At 40.2% G+C, this 20,457-nt stretch overlaps 1 protein-coding gene across 12 annotated transcripts in view; it reads left to right on the top strand.

Moving 5' to 3' along the window:
• SORBS1 (sorbin and SH3 domain containing 1) overlaps window positions 1-20,457 on the top strand; it is a 181,379-nt gene that overhangs the window by 60,276 nt on the left and 100,646 nt on the right. The window lies entirely within an intron of this gene.

The raw sequence follows: 20,457 nt of genomic DNA, 5'->3' as shown, positions 1-20,457 counted from the left end.
GTGCCCAGTGACTAACTGCAAGTTCAAGTTAAGAAATATTTGACTAACTGGGCAATAAGATGGGCTCAGCTTTAAGTTTTCTTGATAACTAATAATTTGGGGCTGAAATTATTGTCTTAATTTTAATAGAAAATCGAGACTGACATTAAGCCCTAGACACTTAATGTTTGTATGTGTTTCTGGATTTCTCTGCTGCAATGGGAATCATATAGTGCCAGACTCCAACTTGATGATTTAATTCAATTTTTAGTAGTAGATTTAAAATATTTTGAGAGACTTAGGGCTGTATTCTTCCCATGGTTACATTGGCATAAATATGAGATAATTCCTTTCATTTTAAAAATTCCAGTCCCTGTAGGTATGCAGACACTTGGACTTTCAGACAAGCGTTGTGGTTCTGGATCTTCAGTATCGTTTTCCGGTTTTATGCTACTCTGGGAGCCAACTGTGTCTGTCCTAGTATTATTCCCCTCACCTAACTTTGCATGGCAGTAGTAGCCTGTGCTTCCTCAAAGGAGAGCACAAATACTGTGTTTGAGCATTCTTACGGCCATAGGTGGCCATGTGTTGCATAGAGCAGCCCAGCAACTGTTGTCAGCTACTAAAACTTTTCTGTGGGCTTTGATTTGAGAAATGAAAACTACAACTAAGACTAGGACAGGTCTCCATTGTAATTTAACTCCATGTTATGAGCCTATCTCTTTTTCTTTGGGAAAGCCAGGCTTAAATTAAGCTAGCTAAAAGTCAGAATAACTCCGAGACCATCTGAATAGCATGTTTTTAATTTAGGTAAACTTGGATGATATCTGAAGTTTATAACCATGTCTCTTTCTCTACACTGACCTCAATTTTAGTATTTCCATTAGGTAATAGCTGCTCTGAAAGGCTGGACCGATGTTATGTATTGCTGTAAATAAATGCCTACCTGCTGCTGCTTCCAAGTGAGGAGGAGTCCTGCTCCTCAGGGCCATATCAAGCACACCCTGGAGAGCCTTCCCTGTTCCCCCATCAGTGGCCAGAGACACCTGTCACTGCCCGATCTCAGGAGGCTGAACAGAATGAGTGCTCCACCTCAGTTTTAGTTTTTTCAAATGATTAGCTAGAGCTAATTTACTATTCCACAATTTCCTGAGACAAACTATCTAACAGAAGCAGTCTGTTTAGTGGAACAATTTAAACAAAACAAAAAACTCGCTCAAACACTCCTTTATGAATCATCCTCATGTTTGTAAGGGTTTCCAGACTGCCCCAGAAAAGCTCTTGCAAGTCCATTCAAATTTTTTTTCTTGAGACAGCAGTTCTTGGCTCCTTCCTTCCAAGTCCTTTTGGACAGGAGAGCGGGAGTGGTCCAACTCTAGACACTCGGCCTCTTTTTGGAGACTTCTTTTTGTTATTTCCAACGTATTTTCCCATCATGTCATTGTTTAATAACTTCTAAACCACCCAATAAAGAGCTTCCTATTTATTCTACAGGAGAAACTTCTGTAAGGCTCTTTGGAGCTGATGAAACGGTCTCTCCTTTTAGCAGAAATCCTCTCTATGCTACCATGGTATGATAGTTTACCATCCTACAAAGCCGTCATGCTGTAGCCAGCAAAAGAAACACAAGCAACTAGTCACAAGTGTGGGTGGGCACAACAAGGTTGAAAGTCCAGGCTGCCCTGTGACAGACGAAAATTAGTTTTTGCACTAAACTGTGGCTTACTAGGTATTATTAATACCTAATTTTGCTATGCAGGATCTGTGTGATCTTTGGCATGGTAGTTACTCTATCTGCATTAAATTTCCATACTTGTGAATGTAATAATACTTCGTTTGTCCATTTTGTCTGTGTAGGTCTTGAGCTGCTTTGGTAGGGACCATGTCCTTAAACACACCTAGCACATTAGGGCCAGGATTTATCTGGACTGTCAGATACTGCTGTAATAGAAATACTGAAATATGGAAACAGATTCTTTCAGGTAATTGCATCACCTTTGTTTATTCACATGTTAAACACTTGCTGAAGTACTTAAGGATCTACTGGAAACTTTATTAGGAAAGAGTCACATCTGTTAAATGCAGTGTGTCAATTCTACTTCACTTTGTCACTAAAAATCCATAAAAGTGAGATCTTTGTGTGTGTATCCTCTCTCCTCCTCCTTCCTCTCTGTCCTTATTTTTAAGTTCTGGTAACCTCTGAATGGAGATAAGTATAGATTTGTGTTGAATGTTTCTTACTAGGCTGACTGAAACAATATTTAGCATGTGAATATGTTTTAACTTTTATAAATTACTTTTAGATTCCATTAAAATCTACTGGCTCCAACTGTATGCACTGAAGATTTTCCCAGGACCAAAAGTACATGGCTCAGGGATGTCCTGCCGTTTGAGAAATCCCATAGAGCAACTGAGTTGATTAGTTTCTGAATTCCAACAATTAAACATTCAGAGCTCCCAAGGCTCTTAGAGGACCTACTAAATTTTCAGAGAATGAACCCTGAAGCCTCTGTTTTGTTTAATTCTTATCATCTTGCCGAGGCTATGAGAAGCTTTTGGTGCTCAATCTGTACTAACCTGTTTTGCAACTTACTCTGATAGCTCTTCAGTCTTCATTCTCACTCTGCCCCAATATCTTCTTTCTGACCTATTAATCACTTTCATTATTGCTGACTGCAATGTTGCCAAAAAAGAAAAGTTGAAGAAGTAATAGGTAAACACCAAGTTTGGGTCCTCATTTATGCAAGAGGAGTAGTAGTTAAACAGGAAAATTTTTGTAGGGAATATTGTTTAAACATAGGGTTTTCTGCCTGATATGTGAGTGATTCTTTAAAGATTATATAAAATTTCTATGCCTTATGAAGAATAGAGTACTAATTATCTGTAAATGATTTCTTGTTGATAGTATGCATAGAAAGATTGCTGCCATGAAATAATTAAAAGATGTAGGTGGAACTTGCTTTCCCTATACTTGCTATTTCCCTTCCCAGCTTCTTAATGTTGTGGATCAGACAAAGGTTATGGGGGGAAATGGGATTCTTAGAAGTAAAATAATTATTAGCAATATTTTTAGAAATCAGGCAGTGCTAGGAATCACTTTGGGCCTGTCTTTATGTCCAAATTACACATCCCAAATTTTTGCAACTAGTCAGATGAAGACAGTCTTTCTGTCTGCAGAGGCTGGTATGGATGAAGCTGCATGATGAGGATGATGATTAGGATTTACACCAATACAACTGAAATTTGTAGTAACTGCAGTTACTCTGGATTGAGCAGCACTAAGTGAGAGCTCTGGTCCTGAAAAAATGCAGTTGGGATCAAATTGATGTGAATATTGTCTGATATCTTCCAGTGTCATACAGCAAATAAATGTCAAAATCCTATCATTTTTGGGATGAAGGGGCTGGGTACCTTATGCACAGATAAAAGTAGGTAGCTCTTATATAGTGTTGGTCAATTCTAGAGTGCTTCAAAAATAGACTGATGGTATTTCTAAGCTTAAAAATGGAAAACTGAGGTGTAGTGGTGCAGTGAATGCAGGAGGCTGGGGCTGATCTGGCAATTAAACTCAGGTTTCCTGAATCCCGGTTCCTCAATGACCTTTTTGAGATGAACCCTCCTGAATTATCATTCAGGAGGAAACATCATGCTGAATTACATTCTCTTACCAATGCTTTGACTGGAAGCATTCTAAAAGGTTTGAAAGTTGAATATTGCCAGCCAGTCTGTTTTGCATAAAAGCAAGTCTGGTAGATCTATGGATAAGCTTTTTTAAGTAACTCAAAACCTGATATTTCCTAATTATATTTGTATGTTACAGTATTACCAAGATAAAGATATTCAGCCTTGTAAGCCCCACATGCTTACAGGTAATGTCGTGTTCTTATATAAGCTTCTTCATATTTCTTATATCCTGGATCTTTCCTCAAGATGTTCTTTATTCTAAAACGTCTGCTTTTTATAGAGTAGAGGAAGCCTGCTGTAATCTTCTCTCCAATAAGGCATGTGCTGAGAGAAGAGGTTATGTTAGTTTTTTTCATGTGATCAACTAATCCTAAAAATGGAAAAACATTACGGTTTCATGCACACTGAAAGGCTGTAAATAAGAAACTATCCAAAAATACCATAGTCTTTGGCAGGAAGTTTGTCTGCAGATAACACACAAGCCTACTACGTTAAAACTTTAGTTTCTTCTTTTTTTAGCAAGAGCAAAAGGTTTCCCACAGGTTTTTAGCATGATAGCTTGTTTTGAATGGATTTGGGGCACAGTGCATGTAATTAAAGTTTATAGACTTATCCAAAACCTCAAATCATCAGCTCCCGCACATAAATGGTAACTCCTCTATCGCATCCTCAGTAGCAAGGGGGAGCGGGCTGTCTCAGAGCCGTTTAAAATGCTTTACTTTCGTATTTGCCAAGTTCTTCTATTCTCTGTAGATTTTAATGACTCAGACCTCTGAAATCTCTTCCATACATGGTTAAAGTGTAACCACTGATCAGGGGCAGAGGGGGAGGATGGAGGGAATAACTTACTGAACTGATAGTTTTAAACAAACTTGAATAATTTTCCCAAACAGTATTTTAGGCCCCACTAAGTCATATTTTATATAATATATATGTATATGTGTGTATATATATGTATATTTATGTATGTGTATATTCACACACAGGGCAGCTCTCAGTCTTAATGGTCCTGGAAGCCAATGGAAATACGTAATCCACATATACATTGAATGCAGTGTGTTCACATCCAGCCCAAAGCACTATCCAGGCCCACTGTCGTAGCAGGATCCTTTTCTGAAGTCAGATTTCTACAGGTTTCCTTCAGTCTTTTCCTCTTTGTGTCTGTCTTTTACCCATACTGATGAAATATCATTGACTTTGTTCAGTGTACTCCAGCTGCCAGTTTATCTGGTTCTCCCCTTACAATAGGTTTTTGCAGTAAGTGCTGTCTGTTGAGCAGATCGGTAGTGGCAGAGCTTTTGCTGTCCCTTAAGTTTTTGCATCTTCATGCTTATTTTTTTAAAATATCTTCTAGAATAATTTAAAACTTAGACTGAGCTTTCCTCCAAGCAAAAAATATTCAAAGCAGGTGATGCTGTCTAGTGCTTGCTATTGTCAGACAAACTGAGTTATCGTGGTGTCTGTGCTGCTAACCCCTTGTGTCATATTGGTCACATCATCTAGCCACTGTGGGTAGGATTTTCAAAAGCATACAGCACTTATGTAAATTTGTTCCAGTGCAAGCTGATGGAGGCCTAATTCTTCTTTCCAATAAGGCTTCACTACACTGCTTGGCAAGGTAAATATCCTTAAAACTAGGCTTTCTGTGCTGCCAAAGTGGTATAAAGCAGCTCCATGCAAATGCAAATCTGGCGCTGGCAGTTCTTCCATTGACTTCAGTGGAAGAAAAATTAAATAACATAGCAATGTTTTAAAAAAAAATCATCTTGCACATCTTCATTTCCCAGTTGTTAAAATAAGCCTGATACATACCTCATACAACTGCAGCAAAGCTTAATTAATGTTTGCACAGCCATTTGAAGATGTCCGCTACTATGCAAATTCTGGCTCACATCATTAACTTGACCAAATTTGTTAGCCGACGAGTGAAAGACTTGTAAGATATTTTATATCTCTCTGAGGAACAGCCTCAAATTCAAGTAATTTAGTTTTATGCAGAAAAATAATGTACTGCTTATGAAATTAAGAGCCCTATGTGTGGGTAGACTTCTGATGTGCAGGGTTGCATCGTTATGGGAGGTTGTTTTGTCCTGTGTTAACTCTGCTGTAGATCACAAGACTGTTAATCAGAGCCAATTTCTTTCTGTCACCACACTACAACTATTTATCAATTGCTCATGGCATTTTGTAATGGAGTCTTGCTAAAGTTCACAAGGATATGAGGATCACTGTCTTCTAAATACCACATGTGTTTTGCTTATTGATAATGGACAAAAATGAACTGCCTTTTCTTCTCCTGTTGACATTCAAACTCAAATTAATACTACACCCTATAGCTCAGCATAACCTATTTCAATTTGTATTCAAGTGCTAACAGAAGTAAATAAAAAATATATTTTAGGGTGTTCTTGTTATATGATCTGAGACAGTTGTTAGATAAATTAAGAGACCGCTATATTAAGTGTCAATTTAATATAAACCCAGATTGCCCTACAAATGTGTACTGACAGACACTTGACCCTGCAAATGCTTGCTTGCAAGAGAAATCCTTCTTACATGAGTAAATGCCTTGCTGTTGGTGAAATAGCTCATGGAAAGGCTTGTGGAATTGTGCATGATGTTGAAGATCTGATTTTTGCAACAAAGAATGCAGCATGGGTATTCTGTGGAAGTAATGGGTTATTTTGAGGCATAGGGCTGGAGGCATATTTCTCCTGCCTTCTCCTTAAATAAATGAATATGGTACAAAAATAATGATGATCTGAAATGTAGCTTGAGGAAACATCTCATTCCATTTCCATTCCCAAATGCCGTCTCTGAATTTACACAATCAATGTACATGAATCTTTCATGGACGTAATCTATATTTCCTTCTTTGTGGTGTATTTTATCTCTGTAAGCACTGGAATGAACAGGATCTGCCAGAACAGATTATTAATATAGTTAATATTGACAATTTCTGGAATGCAAGCTGACTTAAAATTAAAAAAGATCACTGTGGTTTGTCAACACGGGAATGGTAAAGCAGACTGGAGTTGAATAAATTGAAAATTATTTATTCAATAATTTTTGTTTTCAGCCTGTCCAGGTCTCTCTGGAGAGGAGAGCTGGGTGGAGAGGAGCCTCACGAGGTTTAACAAGGGCAGGTGTAGAGTCCTGCACCTAGGGAGAAATAACCCTAGGCACCAGTACAAGCTGAGGGCTGACCCTCTGGAGAGCAGCTCTGCAGAGAAGGACCTGGGAGTGCTGGTGGATTACAAGTTGACCATGAGCCAGCAATGTGCCCTTGTGGCCAAGAAGGCCAACGGTCTCCTGGGGTGCATTGGGAAGAGTGTTGCCAGCAGGGCGAGGGAGGCGATCCTGCCCCTCTCCTCAGCCCTGGGGAGGCCTCATCTCGAGCACTGTGTCCAGTTCTGGGCTCTCCAGTACAAGAGAGACATGGAGCTCCTGGAGAGAGTCCATCATAGGGCTACGAGAATGATCAGAGGTCTGGAGCATCTGCCCTATGAGGAACGGCTGCGAGAGCTGGGCCTCTTCAGCCTGGGGGAGAGAAGACTGCGGAAATCTTACCAGTGTGTACAAGTACCTGAAGGGAGGGTGTCAAGGGGACGGGGACAAACTCTTTTCAGTTGTCCTGTGTGACAGGACAAAAGGCAATGGGCAGAAACTGAAGGACAGGAAGTTCCACCTGAATGTGAGGGGGAATTTCTTCCCAGTGAGAGTGACGGAGCACTGGCACAGGTTGCCCGGAGAGGTTGTGGAGTCTGCTTCTCAGGAGATATTCAAGGCCCACCTGAGTGCAACCCTGTCTAACATGCTCTAGGTGACCCTGCTTAAGCGGGGAGATTGGACTAGATGAGTTCCAGAGTTTTCTTCCAACCTTACTGATTCTATGAAATCAGCACTTCTCCAATAACTGAGTAGATCTTAGTTACTCGAGCTGAGAGAAGTCTTGGCTACCCTGATGTCCAGGTGCAGCATATATTGAGCATCTCATTTAATTGCATTACATTTTATCAGCTACAGCACTTATAGATGATATGGTTGTTCACATCCCCCAGTGCTCCACAGAGTTGGTATTGGGAACACCAGAGATGAATCCACCATTTTTGGACTTGGGATGCAGATTTCTTCTGAGGGACCTAGACCCAAACCCTTTTTATGAAAAAGGCCTTGAACTCATTTGCCTCAGAGTAGAGAGGGCTACCAGGATTTTAGAGTCTCATTTGATCACTTGGCTATGCAACCTGCATGGCACCTTTGGGAAGATGAAAGTGCGACTGTGTTATGAAATTGCTATTTCAGTGTTTTAATATTCCAGACCTAACACTTTCATTGCTGATCTATACCATTTGGCACTTTATTAGTAATTCTAACATCATGGGATCCTAAGTATTCCATCATAGCCTTGTCTATATCTTAAGAACAACCACATTTACAATCTACAGTTGACACCTTCAGCTTTGTTATTTGTGGTTGGGTCCAAACAATGTCTGTGCCAAAACACAAACCATTTTTAAAAACCACAGCTGTTAGTTCTGTTACAAGCTGACACCACCTGCCTCCATGTTTGCTGCTCTGGTGGGGAGAGAGGAGGAAATCTGCCTTTCTATTCTATTCTGGTTGCTTCCATCCATTTTGTGAAGAATTTAATGTCTGCATGTAGCAATGTGTGAGAGAAGCCCTGCAAACAGGGGTTCCTGCCTGTATGTTGTGCTCTAGTTAGTGTTAAATATTACCAGCTGAGATTTTGGCAGAGGGTTGATAGCTATATTTGCTAAGGTGAGGTAAATCCCATTCCCAAAGGAGTTTTCCCATGAATTCCTTCTTTGTGGAAAAACTAGATTTCCAGGTTCTTTCTGTAGTGGGCAAAAAACAAGCATTGCCATACGGTGATTCATGCTCTCTGACATACTTTGGGACAGGTGGACTTGTTCTCTTGAAGCCCATCACTCTCCGTTGACTGCAGAGGTAACTGTCTAAATGCCTAGTGTTTAATTATTTCCAGTTAGGATAAATAGTAGTAACATGATCCACTTCACCTACATATTTGTTCAAGTGGAAATGTTCATATTTAGAATCAATGGCATCACTAATTGTCATCCTGAATGAGGATGATGTTTTACAAAGCCTCTCTATGTGTATGCTGGTTTGCAAGTCGAATTTTGCACCGTTTTTATGAGATTCTCATTGCTAGAAAGCACCAAATAGCTGGTGCTGACAGAAAATTGAAAATACGGAGGACCATAAAGAGATATTTAAACCTGCAGCTGTCAGCAAGATCTAAAACTTCTGAAAAACCAAAAGCTGAGAGTTTCAAGCTATATATGCTTCAGGTGCATGGTGACTTTAGCAGTTATTTAGATCTGAGTGGAATTTCACCTGTTTGCATTTGTAAATTTTTAAAATAGAAATAGACATTTCTGCCCGGAATATTTCACAGAATTACTGTAAAAACTTGTTCTGAATTTGTTTCTGAGGTCTGTAGTACTCTTATCACTGTATTACTGTATTCCATGTGGCTCTAAAACCATCCCACAAATATTAGAGGGCTATCCTATGAGATTAGTATAGTTACTGAATTTAATATTTATATTGCAATAGCATCTAAAAGATCTGATGTTGAGTCTATTGTGAAAGGTGTTGTGCAAGCAACACCAGTGCTTAAAGAACCTATTAAATAATAGGTTATTATATAAATTATTTTTTTTCACCTGTATGTCTTAACACAGAAGGTAGAAAAAATTTTCTAGACTTACCTATTGGTATTTTTCTTCACTAAATACTATTTAGTTTGAAAACCCAAAATTACAGATCTGTGAGAAGATGAAAACTGAAGATACAGAATGTGAATGTGGCTCTGTTCTAGCCACAGAAATGTAAGTATTCACAGGAAGTTAGGTATGAAGTTAGACCATTGTTTAGCAAAGTTCATAGTCACTTACACAGGTTGTTTGTTGCTTTGGAATCCATCTCTCTAAAGCCGAAGTTTTGCAATTGCTTACGTACTTTAAGTAATGTTAATACATAATTCAGTTTATTTTAGTGAAAGTGATCATATGCACAGATTGGAATAGCTACAGGGATAAATCCTAGTTTTGTGGTTTCTTTGAAAAGTGGGCTTGCTGGAATCCAAGCTGTGCCTGGGATTCCTTGACAAGTTTTATATAGAGAGACCTGATTTTTCACTCTGGCATAAGGGCTGGAATTCTCTATGTATTTATTTTGCTAAGAGTGCAAGAAGTGAATTGTATTAAAATACTGCCTGTGTATTTTTTTTTCTCTTTTTGGTTTGGTGAAAAATGTTGTTTGATTGCCAGGGATATTGAGTCCTTGAGTCACGAGCCTGGTATACCATGAGTAGAGAGAACCACTCACACTAGTGGTAGCCACTCTGCTGTCTGCTGAATGTTTTGCTCTGACATGACCTGAGCCAGTCAGGCCAGGGCCGATGTAGGGTCAGTTTGGATAGAAGGTGCTTTCGTGCCTGTGAGACAAGTTCTTTTTCGTAAGATGCTGGGCAGCTAACTTGTTTTGCACAATCCAGCAAATAGTTATGCTTTAGTGGTGACTTCTGTTCACTCCTGGACTAGTTCCAAGCTAATGTTCTAGCAGAGTGGTATTACATAGAGAGAGCTGTTCTCCTCAAAATCATCCAATTTCTTCAGTATGCTGTATATACAGTTCTCTAGACAGGTTTGTGGAGCAAGTCTGTTGAAGGGTGTTGACACTTCATTGTAAGAGCGTATTAGTTAACTCTTAATATCTTGATTGTAGATAGGAAGCCTGAAATTTTATGAGTTATTTAGAGAAACAGAATCTGGAGAGAGCTTGCTATATTACTAGGGATTCTCCTTGTTATTCCAGGAGTCTGCTGGCAAACAATCACACTGTAGGCTCAGTTCATCACGCTGCTTGGGACTTCCTTCGGGACTTTGGACAAATCATACCATGCTGTGCTTCAGTTCTCTGTCAGCAGTGGGGACAACGCTCACATGGTAATAGGGACCCTTCAGTTTAGAGTTGCTATTAAGCTGTTGAGGTGACATGCTATAGAAATGTATACTTTTGTTTGGATTGAAATGCAACATTACCATTTCCCTGATGCTTCTCTTTATGAAGAGAGTGCCAGGGCTTTGGTACTGATATCAGTTCTCTTACTACGTCACAGGGCAAGTTCTTGCTGTTTGTAACAGCATAGTTTCCATTTGCCATGACAGACTATTTCTAAGCTTTGCTCGTTATTTAGGACTGGATTATATCACTGTATTTGTTTCTGTAGGTATTTTCATCAGAAACCAAATACAGATGCAGTGGGTTGGCAGTAGAACAGGCTGAACTACCCAAGGTTTTAGTGAGACTAAATAAGGTTTAAATATTTTTGTTCTGTTTCCTCTTCACCTTACTTATCATGGTGGCATTGACAGAAGCAAGGCTGCTTTCCTGAGTGTTGATCACCCATCTGCATAGTTAGTAAGTGGTGTTAGCAGTGTTTAAAATACAAGTGACTTGTTGATGCAAGAGAGAGACAGGGTTTTGAATTGTTAGCTCTCCTTGTTTTGGCAAGCCTATTAAGATGTCAAGTAGCTCCTATGGTGGACAGGATTTGGGGGCTGCAGCAGCCCAGCTCTGCTGTTTGGAACTGGCAGCCAGCCTTGAAGGTAATAATGAATTCTGCCTTCAGTTATTCTCCTAACAGGTCTATATCTGGCAATAGGCTGCCGCTGACAATTTGAATGGCAATTTGGACTAATTGCCAACAGTGCTGTTGCCTGTCACTAACAATTCATAATCAAACAATGCCTTTCTGCAGCTCTGGACAATTATCGTGTGCGTTACAAGATGTGCTATAACATAGCATGTTCAGTAAACAAGAATGCTGTACTGACTTTTGCCTTCTGCTTCCTAAAGAATGCTGACTGAAGCCAGCTCGATGTGAGACGCTGCTGCCTCTGACCCACAGAAATCCTTTGTTTTTTGTGCACAGGAGCCAAAAATGAAGGATGGCTTATACTAGGGTAGGTGACAAACTGCTCTTTTGGGGGCACAGATATCCCCCCAAAAGGGCCTTAGAGGGAGGCAGCTCGATTTTGTATCGTTCTTTGGAAGTTAAAACCACAGTCTTTAACTCCTCTAATTAAGGTCTTTCAGCAATGTGGACTTTATAGAAAGTGCTGTTCTGATTTCTAGCAGTTGAGTCAGTAGAACAGCATGACTTAGCATCTGATTTTAGAAAAGATTAGGGAAGGATGTTGCTTGCCAAGTATGCAAAGCACTTGCATGATTTACTTCAGCTGAGATGTGAAATACACCCTACTCAGTCTGGGCTAAGAAGGAACCCTAGCAGAGCTTCAAAAGGCAAATGGAGACTGGAAGAACTGTGAGATACCCAAGGAGACGCCTTGTCTGCTTGAGGCTGTCCTGTGGTGATGATTGACCTACCTCTGAACTGAGCCCCTAGGACAGGTCTGTATGTGACACAGTGGAAAGGTGGAGTTCACCAGGAGATGAATGTGAGTTTAGGCTTCTGTTACAGAAGAGCTCAGGTAATGTTTTGTCTGATGCAGAGGGCAATTGGAGTTTCCTGATACAGCTGGAGCCAGGGCTCTTTCTCTGCTGAAAGTCTTTAATTTGTAATACGGCTTAGCTATGCATAATGCTAAAACATCAACAGTTCAGGCCTTGCTTCTTTCTGTAAAGCTGTTACAATAAACATCTCAAACACTGCAAGCTAAATAAGTGCAGATGTTATTTAGTTGCCAATATCAAATCTGTTGTATCATCTTCTGACTAACAACTTTCAGAAGTTATACACAATTTTTCCTTTTACTTATTTATGCTTTTGGAATGAGCTGTTAGCATCATAGGACTGCTGAATACTTTCTCATAAATTATGCAAATGATGAGAATAAAACAAGCCAGTATATGTCCAAATTTGGTTCACAGAAGCAACTAGAGTTTCCTCCCATTTTAGAATTGTCTTCTTCCAGGAAACATGCTTAACCAGTAATTGCTGCAGATCAGCTGGTGTTTTCTAAAGAAGATCCCATTCTGTATGGTTGAAATAAACGCTCTCAAATATGTAACCTAAACTGCAGTAGAACATGTGTAGTCACCACCTCTTCACTGAGTGCGTACAGCATTCCTCTTGTCTTTTTCCTGCATAACAACTTGCTGATAGCAAAGCAAGAAGGGATTAATTTGTACAAGAATGCAGGCCAGATCCACATGAAGAATGTGTCACTAATATACTGTGATAGAAATGTATATGTATTATAAATGCAAATTATGGAAAAACTGTACCTTCTGGTTAGAGATCACTCCACCTCTCGTTCTCTTAAGAAAAAAAAAAAAACATAAGCATAGTAATGTTGGTCATGGGTCATACTTCCTCATGTCAGCATCTCAGCAGGCTTCCTTTCCCTTCATCTGTTCCCTCCCTTTTCAAGTGCCCAGGACTTCATTGCTGTTAAGCAAAGAGCTTTTTCTTTAATGCCTTTTACATGGGGCTCAAGAATCTGTTTACATACACATGCCTAAAAGCTTTGCTACAGTGAAGCTTTGGGGATGTGCTACTATTTCCCTGGAAATCAATGGATGTTTTACCACAAGGTATGCAGGTTCAACTCCTGAACTTGTCATTTCATCTTTGACAAGCCAAAGAGGTGTGGTAGCTGCTGGCTCAAAGGGGCTGTAGAAAGTTGTGGGTCTGGCTCAAGCATTCTCCCATTATGCGGGTGACTCTGGGGTGGAGAATAAAAAGCTCAATAGGCAGAGACCACTGATGTAGTTAGTTCCACGGTACAAATGTACCTTGGCCATCAAAGCAGTACATAGTTATTTTTACTATTAAAGTGCCTCCTTAGATCTGCCCTATTGAGCCCTAGTTGAAAAACCACCGTTTAAAAACTGACTGATCCAAAAAAGTGGGAAAGTAGGAGAAAATATTAATAATTACTATGAAAGTTTATTTAGCTTCTTGTGGTACCTAACACACCTAGGAGCTTGTGTACCATATGTAAGCCATGGAGAATTTAGAATGAAATAGTTTTCCTTCTAAGGTTTGAACATGTTTCATGACTAAAATACAGTAATCATGAAAACATAGTACAAATGGCTGTATAACAGTTAAGTAGTCACTGTCACTGCTTGCATGTCTTGCAGATTTAAGCAAAGGAGTAGCAAAGAACAAAGTTTGTAATGCTCTAAGTCTTTTGATACTGATCTTTGGAATGGGGATATCTGCCTAACTCATTGCCATCCTATCATGCTGAGAGCAGCTGTTTGCCCTGATTAGAAGGAAGGTGCAGAACAATGCTGACTTGTTTGTTGAGAGTATGAATACAACGCTCCCAAGATCCTAGCAGCGTAGCTAATGGATATTGCATGTCTTCGTTAGTGTTTGAACATCTGTGAAAGTTTAGTTAGTAAACCCTGAGACAAGTAACTACCTTGCTCTTTTTAGGACAAAACTGATAATGTTTGAAGAACCAGTTGAAAATATTTTGGCTGAGCAGCATTATAACTAGCCCAGCTGTGTTATAATAAAGCCAAGTTCTTTATTGCTTGAATGGATGGGAGGGAAAAAGCATTTCTCATCACTCTGCAGGCCAAGTAGGAAGCAGCTGAATTACTGGTCTTCTGAAAAATGGTCACTTCTGCTGTCAAGTCATGGACAGAAAGTCTTTCCAGCATTTACTATCCAAAGCACATTGTCCACTTGAGCCAAAGTGTTCTCTGCTTTTGAATTCATGGCCAGACTCTATCTATCAGGTACTTGGCTAGGGCAAGCAAGCTGCTTATGTGGGAGATTTTTGCTAAGTTCCTTAGCTTGATTAGAAGGATGCAGGTATGATGGATGGATGGATGGATGAAGCAGATAAGAAGAGTTCATCCTTTTTTCATTAGCATGCTTGTTTCAGCACAGCACTGATTTTGTCTAGCCTATGAAGTTCTAAGAAGTCAAGAGTTGCATGAAGTATAAATTTCCATCCCTAAGTCTAAAGGAAAAGAGCATCTACCAATCTCTGGCATGGGGGTAATAGAGAATTCTCTAACCAAGCTGTGGCCTTGTAAATGTCAACACTGTCTCAGATTGAAAATGTTGACTGAGATTAAGTATATAAATGTTTGCAAAGACATCAGCAAGAGAAGTCAATTATAGGCAGCACTGAGTAAGAAAAAGCTGATTTTGATCTGGACACTTAATGCCAGCTAAGTTAGACTCACAAGTGCTTCTCTCAGATTTTAATATATTTTCTTGTTTTAGAAATGGAAAAAAGGAGCAACGTCATCACAGAACCATTTTACAGATTGCAAGGATACTAGATAGTTTTGTATTAGTCAACCCTATAACAATATCCTTCCTCTCTTTTGAAAATTTCCAACCATATTTGACTGTTCTGTCTGAGCTATCCTAGACATCTTTGCTGCTTTTGTCAAGCATATGGCATAGCTGTCTCTTGGCTCCAGTTTGTAATCTGCCATATCTTTTGTCTCTGACTACTACTTCTTTTTTTTTTTTTTTTTTTTTTTTAATGATAACTCTGAAGAGTTTATAGTTCATTTGAATATTTGTGAGGTGTCCTCATCTCTCAAATTGTTTAATGACCATATTAGGGAAGCTATGAAAGCCCAGAGAATCTAGTTTATAGGATTAGTCCTGAAAGTTTAGTGTCCTTAGAGAAACTGAAAAACAACTTGACTTGATGGCTTGCATTTTCTGAAAAGTTGTAAACAGGAGAAGACTAGTCAAAGCTTGGCTGATTTCCAGACATGAACACTTCAATAATTTCTCATAGGATATGCATAAAAACTTCAGTTGTTCAGGTTCATGGATAGCATCTTTTCTGGTGAATGATCTCTCTGAGTAGGTACAAAGAGATGTAGGTCCTGCTGTTGTACTACGCTTCCACATTCAGAAGTGATAACCTCTAAAATGTGGGAGAACAGTGCACTGGTGCAGGATGAGGAAGCACTGATGTTGTTTTTGTAGTGATGTTCCTATCAGAATATCAGAAAAGATCTGTGAGATATCTTGTACAAGCTGAACAACTATGCTTCAGTCTTGTTTGGATTACCATTGTATCTGTCATCCTATGGGGTATTTAGCTATGCGATGTATCTGCTATTGCATTTTGATAGAATCCCAATGGAAAACAGCATCTTCAATGGAATGAGATTCTCATGGTTAATCCATCAAGAGGTAATTAAGTTTTTAAAAGCTTTTAAAAACTTACTATACTATAGGCTTTCTTTGCCATTTGGGTGGGATGAGGCAGATGTTTTTAGTGTTACTTGGTTGGTTGGGTGTTTTTTTTTTTTTTTTTTTTTTTTTTGAGTCTTTAATATGTTTTTCAAGCTTATCTTCCTGTAGCCATAAGCAAAGCTGAGATTCTTATATGCTTGCATGGTTCCAAGAAGGGAGGATTCACAGGATTTGACAGGAAGACTGGCAGTAGAATTGTGACAACGGGCAAAAAGTTGTTTGGAGGGGAAAAAAAAGAAAAAAAGAAGGGGGGTGGAAAAAAAAAAAGGATTGTTAGGTCAACCCTGGAAGGAGATAGAGCTGTTCTAGTCCTCCACTGCAGTGGGAGGACAGTGTTCGCTTTTCCAGGAGGTGCAGGCAGTTTTCAGCTCTGGAGGGGGATGCTGACAGCCTGTGCCTTTGAAGGCAATAGGGCCTCACAAGGGAAGTCTTTAGGAATGTGAAAAGTAAACACTGCATAGGCCTAGTGTGTATTTGCAGTAGAAATACCCACATGAATGTTTAACTGATCTCACCTGGAGAGCTGGGCAAGTCTGTCTTGTGTCATGGTGTGCAATGTTACCATAGAAAACTAGCAGCTAGCTCAGGGCTTGCACGTTTGTCTCTGTAGCCTTACACCATGTTGTATAGACGTTCCCAGGTTGTTTTTTGTCTTTATTTGAAATCTGAGATTCCTGGTTACTGCATGAGTTCACAGCAGCTCAGATTTTATGGAAAACCCACAGCTATCATAGGAGTTGCAGTCGAAGTGCGAGAGTTGACGTTGCTGAACTGGGCCTTCTGTATGTAGTCCAGTTTCACTCGCAACTTCCGTAACAACCTGTAGGCTCACATGGAGTGAAATCCTTCAGGGAGATGAGATCAGGTCCTGTGTTGTGCCCGCTGCTGCGCACTGTGAATGGAGCTGGACCTAAGGAGAGCTTCCATGACTCCTCTGCCTTCTTGTCACCAAGCTCAATATGTTCTGCTTTCGTGTTTCTCAAATTATGGCTTTCACAAAGGCGCGCTTTCCTCCTGACATGAGGAAAGGGCACCACTTCCCTGTCAATGTCACCTGCCAATTTAACTCTCTCCTTTGAGCTTTGGGATTGCTGGACATCTTAGGTCTCGGCGGTAGGAGATTTCATGACGTTTCTGAGTTTGTCCAGATTTGGCTCTTTTCTAGCTGTGCCTGAACCCAGGCAAAACTTGGTGGTGCTGTGAGGCACTGGTTGCTCCGCCCGCTGCGTGCATGGCCAGAAGGGACTGGGCCTTGCTGGGGGGCCTTATACCGAGTGCAGCCAGCAGAGCAGGCGTCACCCTGCCTCAGCACACGGAGCGCCCGGGCAGCCGCCGAAGCGCCTTCTCAGAAATGCGGCTGAGCATCTTGAAAATCATTCTACTTGGCAGTATTTCAGCTTCTTGCTTTATGACTCTCCCTTCTCCTGTCTTCTGTTACTATATGCCTTTGCATTAAAATAGGATCTGTGCTTGCCAAGGCAGCGTGCCTGGAGGATGGTATAAGTCATGTGCTATATATTCAGACTGCTGCTGCTTCAAATATTCCCGAATCATTATGTCTCCCTCTGCCTGCCTTCCCCCCAGTTAAGAGGTTTCAGTTAAAGGATCAGGAGGGGGTTTTGTTTGTTGTATTAAGAATAGAGGGTAGTAGGCTTTTTTTATTTGCCTTCTAGTTTCTGATCCATTCTGGTCTTCAAGTTTCTACTTACTGTGAGGGTCAATAACTCACTGTTTTGCGAGAGTTTTTTTTTTTCTTTTTCTTTTCTTTTTCTTTTTCTTCCCCCCCCCCCCCCTTTTTTTGAGGGAGGTGTCTTTATTTTAGCTGAAAGCTGAGATTCTCATGCAATTTTCTGTTTCCATCAGCTTGGACTTCATGTAAATGTCGCATATTATAAAAGCTTCCAGTACCATACTAGATTTGCAGTGCCTAGAGGTGCATCAGACTGGGAGAGGGTGTTTTGTGTTATGCCTGTCCCTAACTGTCTGGAAGACTTTGTACAGTTTTGAGCAGCTCTGTAACTGATTGTGGGCAATTCTGGAGAGATTCAAGCTTAGAAAACTTCCCTGGGAGATTCTCTGGTTAAAGACTGAATGTTATTATGTAGCTAGAGCTATGTGAGTCCTTTATTTCCTCTCCCCCCCCCCCCCCCCACCATTTTGGAAGCTGAATCAAAACAAGAAATGTTCAAAGCTTGGACAGGGACTTTAGTGCTAAGACTTGATAAAGTGGCTCATCATCCTGTCTTCGTGAGAAATAAATCTCTGTCAGAGTTTGTGCACTTCGTGGAAAACCAAAGATAGAGTTTTTTGGTCTTCATCTTCATTTGTAGGAGTGGACTAAGTCACAGTTTGGGAGTCACCCCTCGGGGAGAAAGATTGCTGATTTAAAATAAGCAACTTGCTGCTGTGCTTATTAGCTTTCCAGTTCACTGAAGGAATGGAAAGAGCAGTGGCTGTACCAGACAAAACTGTAGGCTTTCCCACTTTCATTGGCACAGCCCGAACCTTTTGAGAAGAGAACTCAAATCAGTGCTTCCCCAGAGTTTGAACACCCTTCACACACCATTTAAGGGCCAAATGGGAATTTTACATCCTCTGTAATTCAAACTGTGACTCAGAAAAGGCAGACCCTGCCTGAAGGTGCAAGTGCAGAGCTGCAGATGGCAGAGAGAAGAATGCCTTGGGGTTGATTATCCTTGTAATTCTTCATGTAGCTCTCCCAGCTGTAGGTATTATTTATGTTAATATAATTGTCTAATCCTTTTTAAAATCCAGTACAGCTATTAGTACCCTACAGAACCTTTCTCCTCCTTGCCCTGTGGTGATAAATTCCTCAGACTGAGTTTATGCCACTTCTTTTTTTAATTAAAATAATGTCCTCCCATTACATTTATTGCCTTTTTATAGCATGGAGTAGGATAAATCAGCACATCCCAGTCTTGCCTCACAGTCATTCATTCATTATTTTTCTTGTAGCTCTGAAATCAATCAATTTTTTCCCCTTTGCTTCTATCTTTTCCAGTTAAATATTCCTCTAATCTTTCCTTGTAACCTCAACATATGTTTGCCATTTTTTGGTCTCTTAAGCATTAATTTGACTTTTCTCTCTAACCCTTCAAGGTTCCTTGGTATTATTTAATTATACACTGGTTAGCAAATCAGACTTGCTGGGTGGCTGCTCTAAGAGTCTACTGTTTTTTCTGCTGCACCTCTGAAGACAGCACTGCAGGTTGCAGACCAGGTAATGGTGTGGTGCCCAGGTCTCCCAAGAGCTTCCATGTACCTGACCCAGGGCTGCTCCTGCGGTTGTTGCAGGTGGCTTAATTTTCCATTACTCCCTTCCTGTGCTTGAGAGAGGCAGGAATTGTGTGTGTTGTATAATGTTTGTATTGCCCTTATTCCAGACTTAGAGAGGATGCTATTTGGTCCAGTAGGAATCCTAGTGGCCTTGAGTCAGCTGCATGTGCGCCCCGCTTAGTGTCCTCGAGCAGTGCGTACCTGCAGTATGCAGTAGCTGTCACTGCTGCTCTGGCCAGACATTCATTCTCTGAGAGCTGTCTTTGGTCATCTTTAAACGCCTAGAAAGGCCTCCTGAGCAGGAGAAGCTTCTTGGAGAGTTGGTTTCACCTGTTTTAAGGATCTCTTACCATTACTGTAACTGCAATCATACCTAACGTAACTTTGCTAGCTACTTTTGACTCTTGTGAGATTCAGGCACGAGATACAGAGTTGGCAGGGAATCTCATGAGAATTTTTCTCAGCATGATTACAGTCAGTTTTCTTTCATTCTGTTCTGTATAAAGACATCAAAACAGCATGAGGTTTAAAGGAATATGAAACATGAATTTGTTCTTTGGAACAGGAAGCATTTTTCTTTTCCTGTAGCCCTGGTCTAGACCTTTAACATTTGTCCTTTGTTTTGCCAAAAACAGTGTCTTTTTTTTTTTTTTTTTTTTTTTTTTTTTTTTTTCCAGCATCTGAGACCAACTTCTGAATTAGGAGAATAACAAAGAAAGTATTCCTATTAAGTCTTAGCACAGTGAAATGCATGCACAAGCAGAGTTATGTAACTGTTTGTAAATACATGCACACACCTGGGTGGAAGCATACAAAATGGATTGCTTCCCTGAGACCCACTTGCAATTTCATCCCAAAATGGAACTTCTGCACAGAAAAAGCAGAGGGACATTTTGTATCAGTTGCACAGCTCATATAGACAACATTTGTATTAGCTCTTCTGTGATCTGGTAGTTACCTCATGTGGTGCACTGTTCCTCTTCTCATTTTCATGTTTGTCATTCTGCAGCTTCTCAAATCACTGAAAGCCTGCTATTGATTTCAAGGTGTATCATAAGCTTGCCATAAGTTTTATGCAGTGACCTCGTATTGCCAGAAAAAAAGCTCTCAGGACACCCTTAGCTCTACATCTATTGTTAGATAAGTAGCAAATGTTGGCAAATCATTGCAATCTATTTATGACCTTCAGGGAATGCCTGGGCTGAAAGAGAATCACCACTACCTTAGCG

The sequence above is a fragment of the Rhea pennata genome, chromosome 7, assembly GCF_028389875.1.
Source record: "Rhea pennata isolate bPtePen1 chromosome 7, bPtePen1.pri, whole genome shotgun sequence".
In the NCBI taxonomy this organism is placed as follows: Eukaryota; Metazoa; Chordata; class Aves; order Rheiformes; family Rheidae; genus Rhea; species Rhea pennata.
This window is presented reverse-complemented; position numbering and strand designations above follow the sequence as displayed.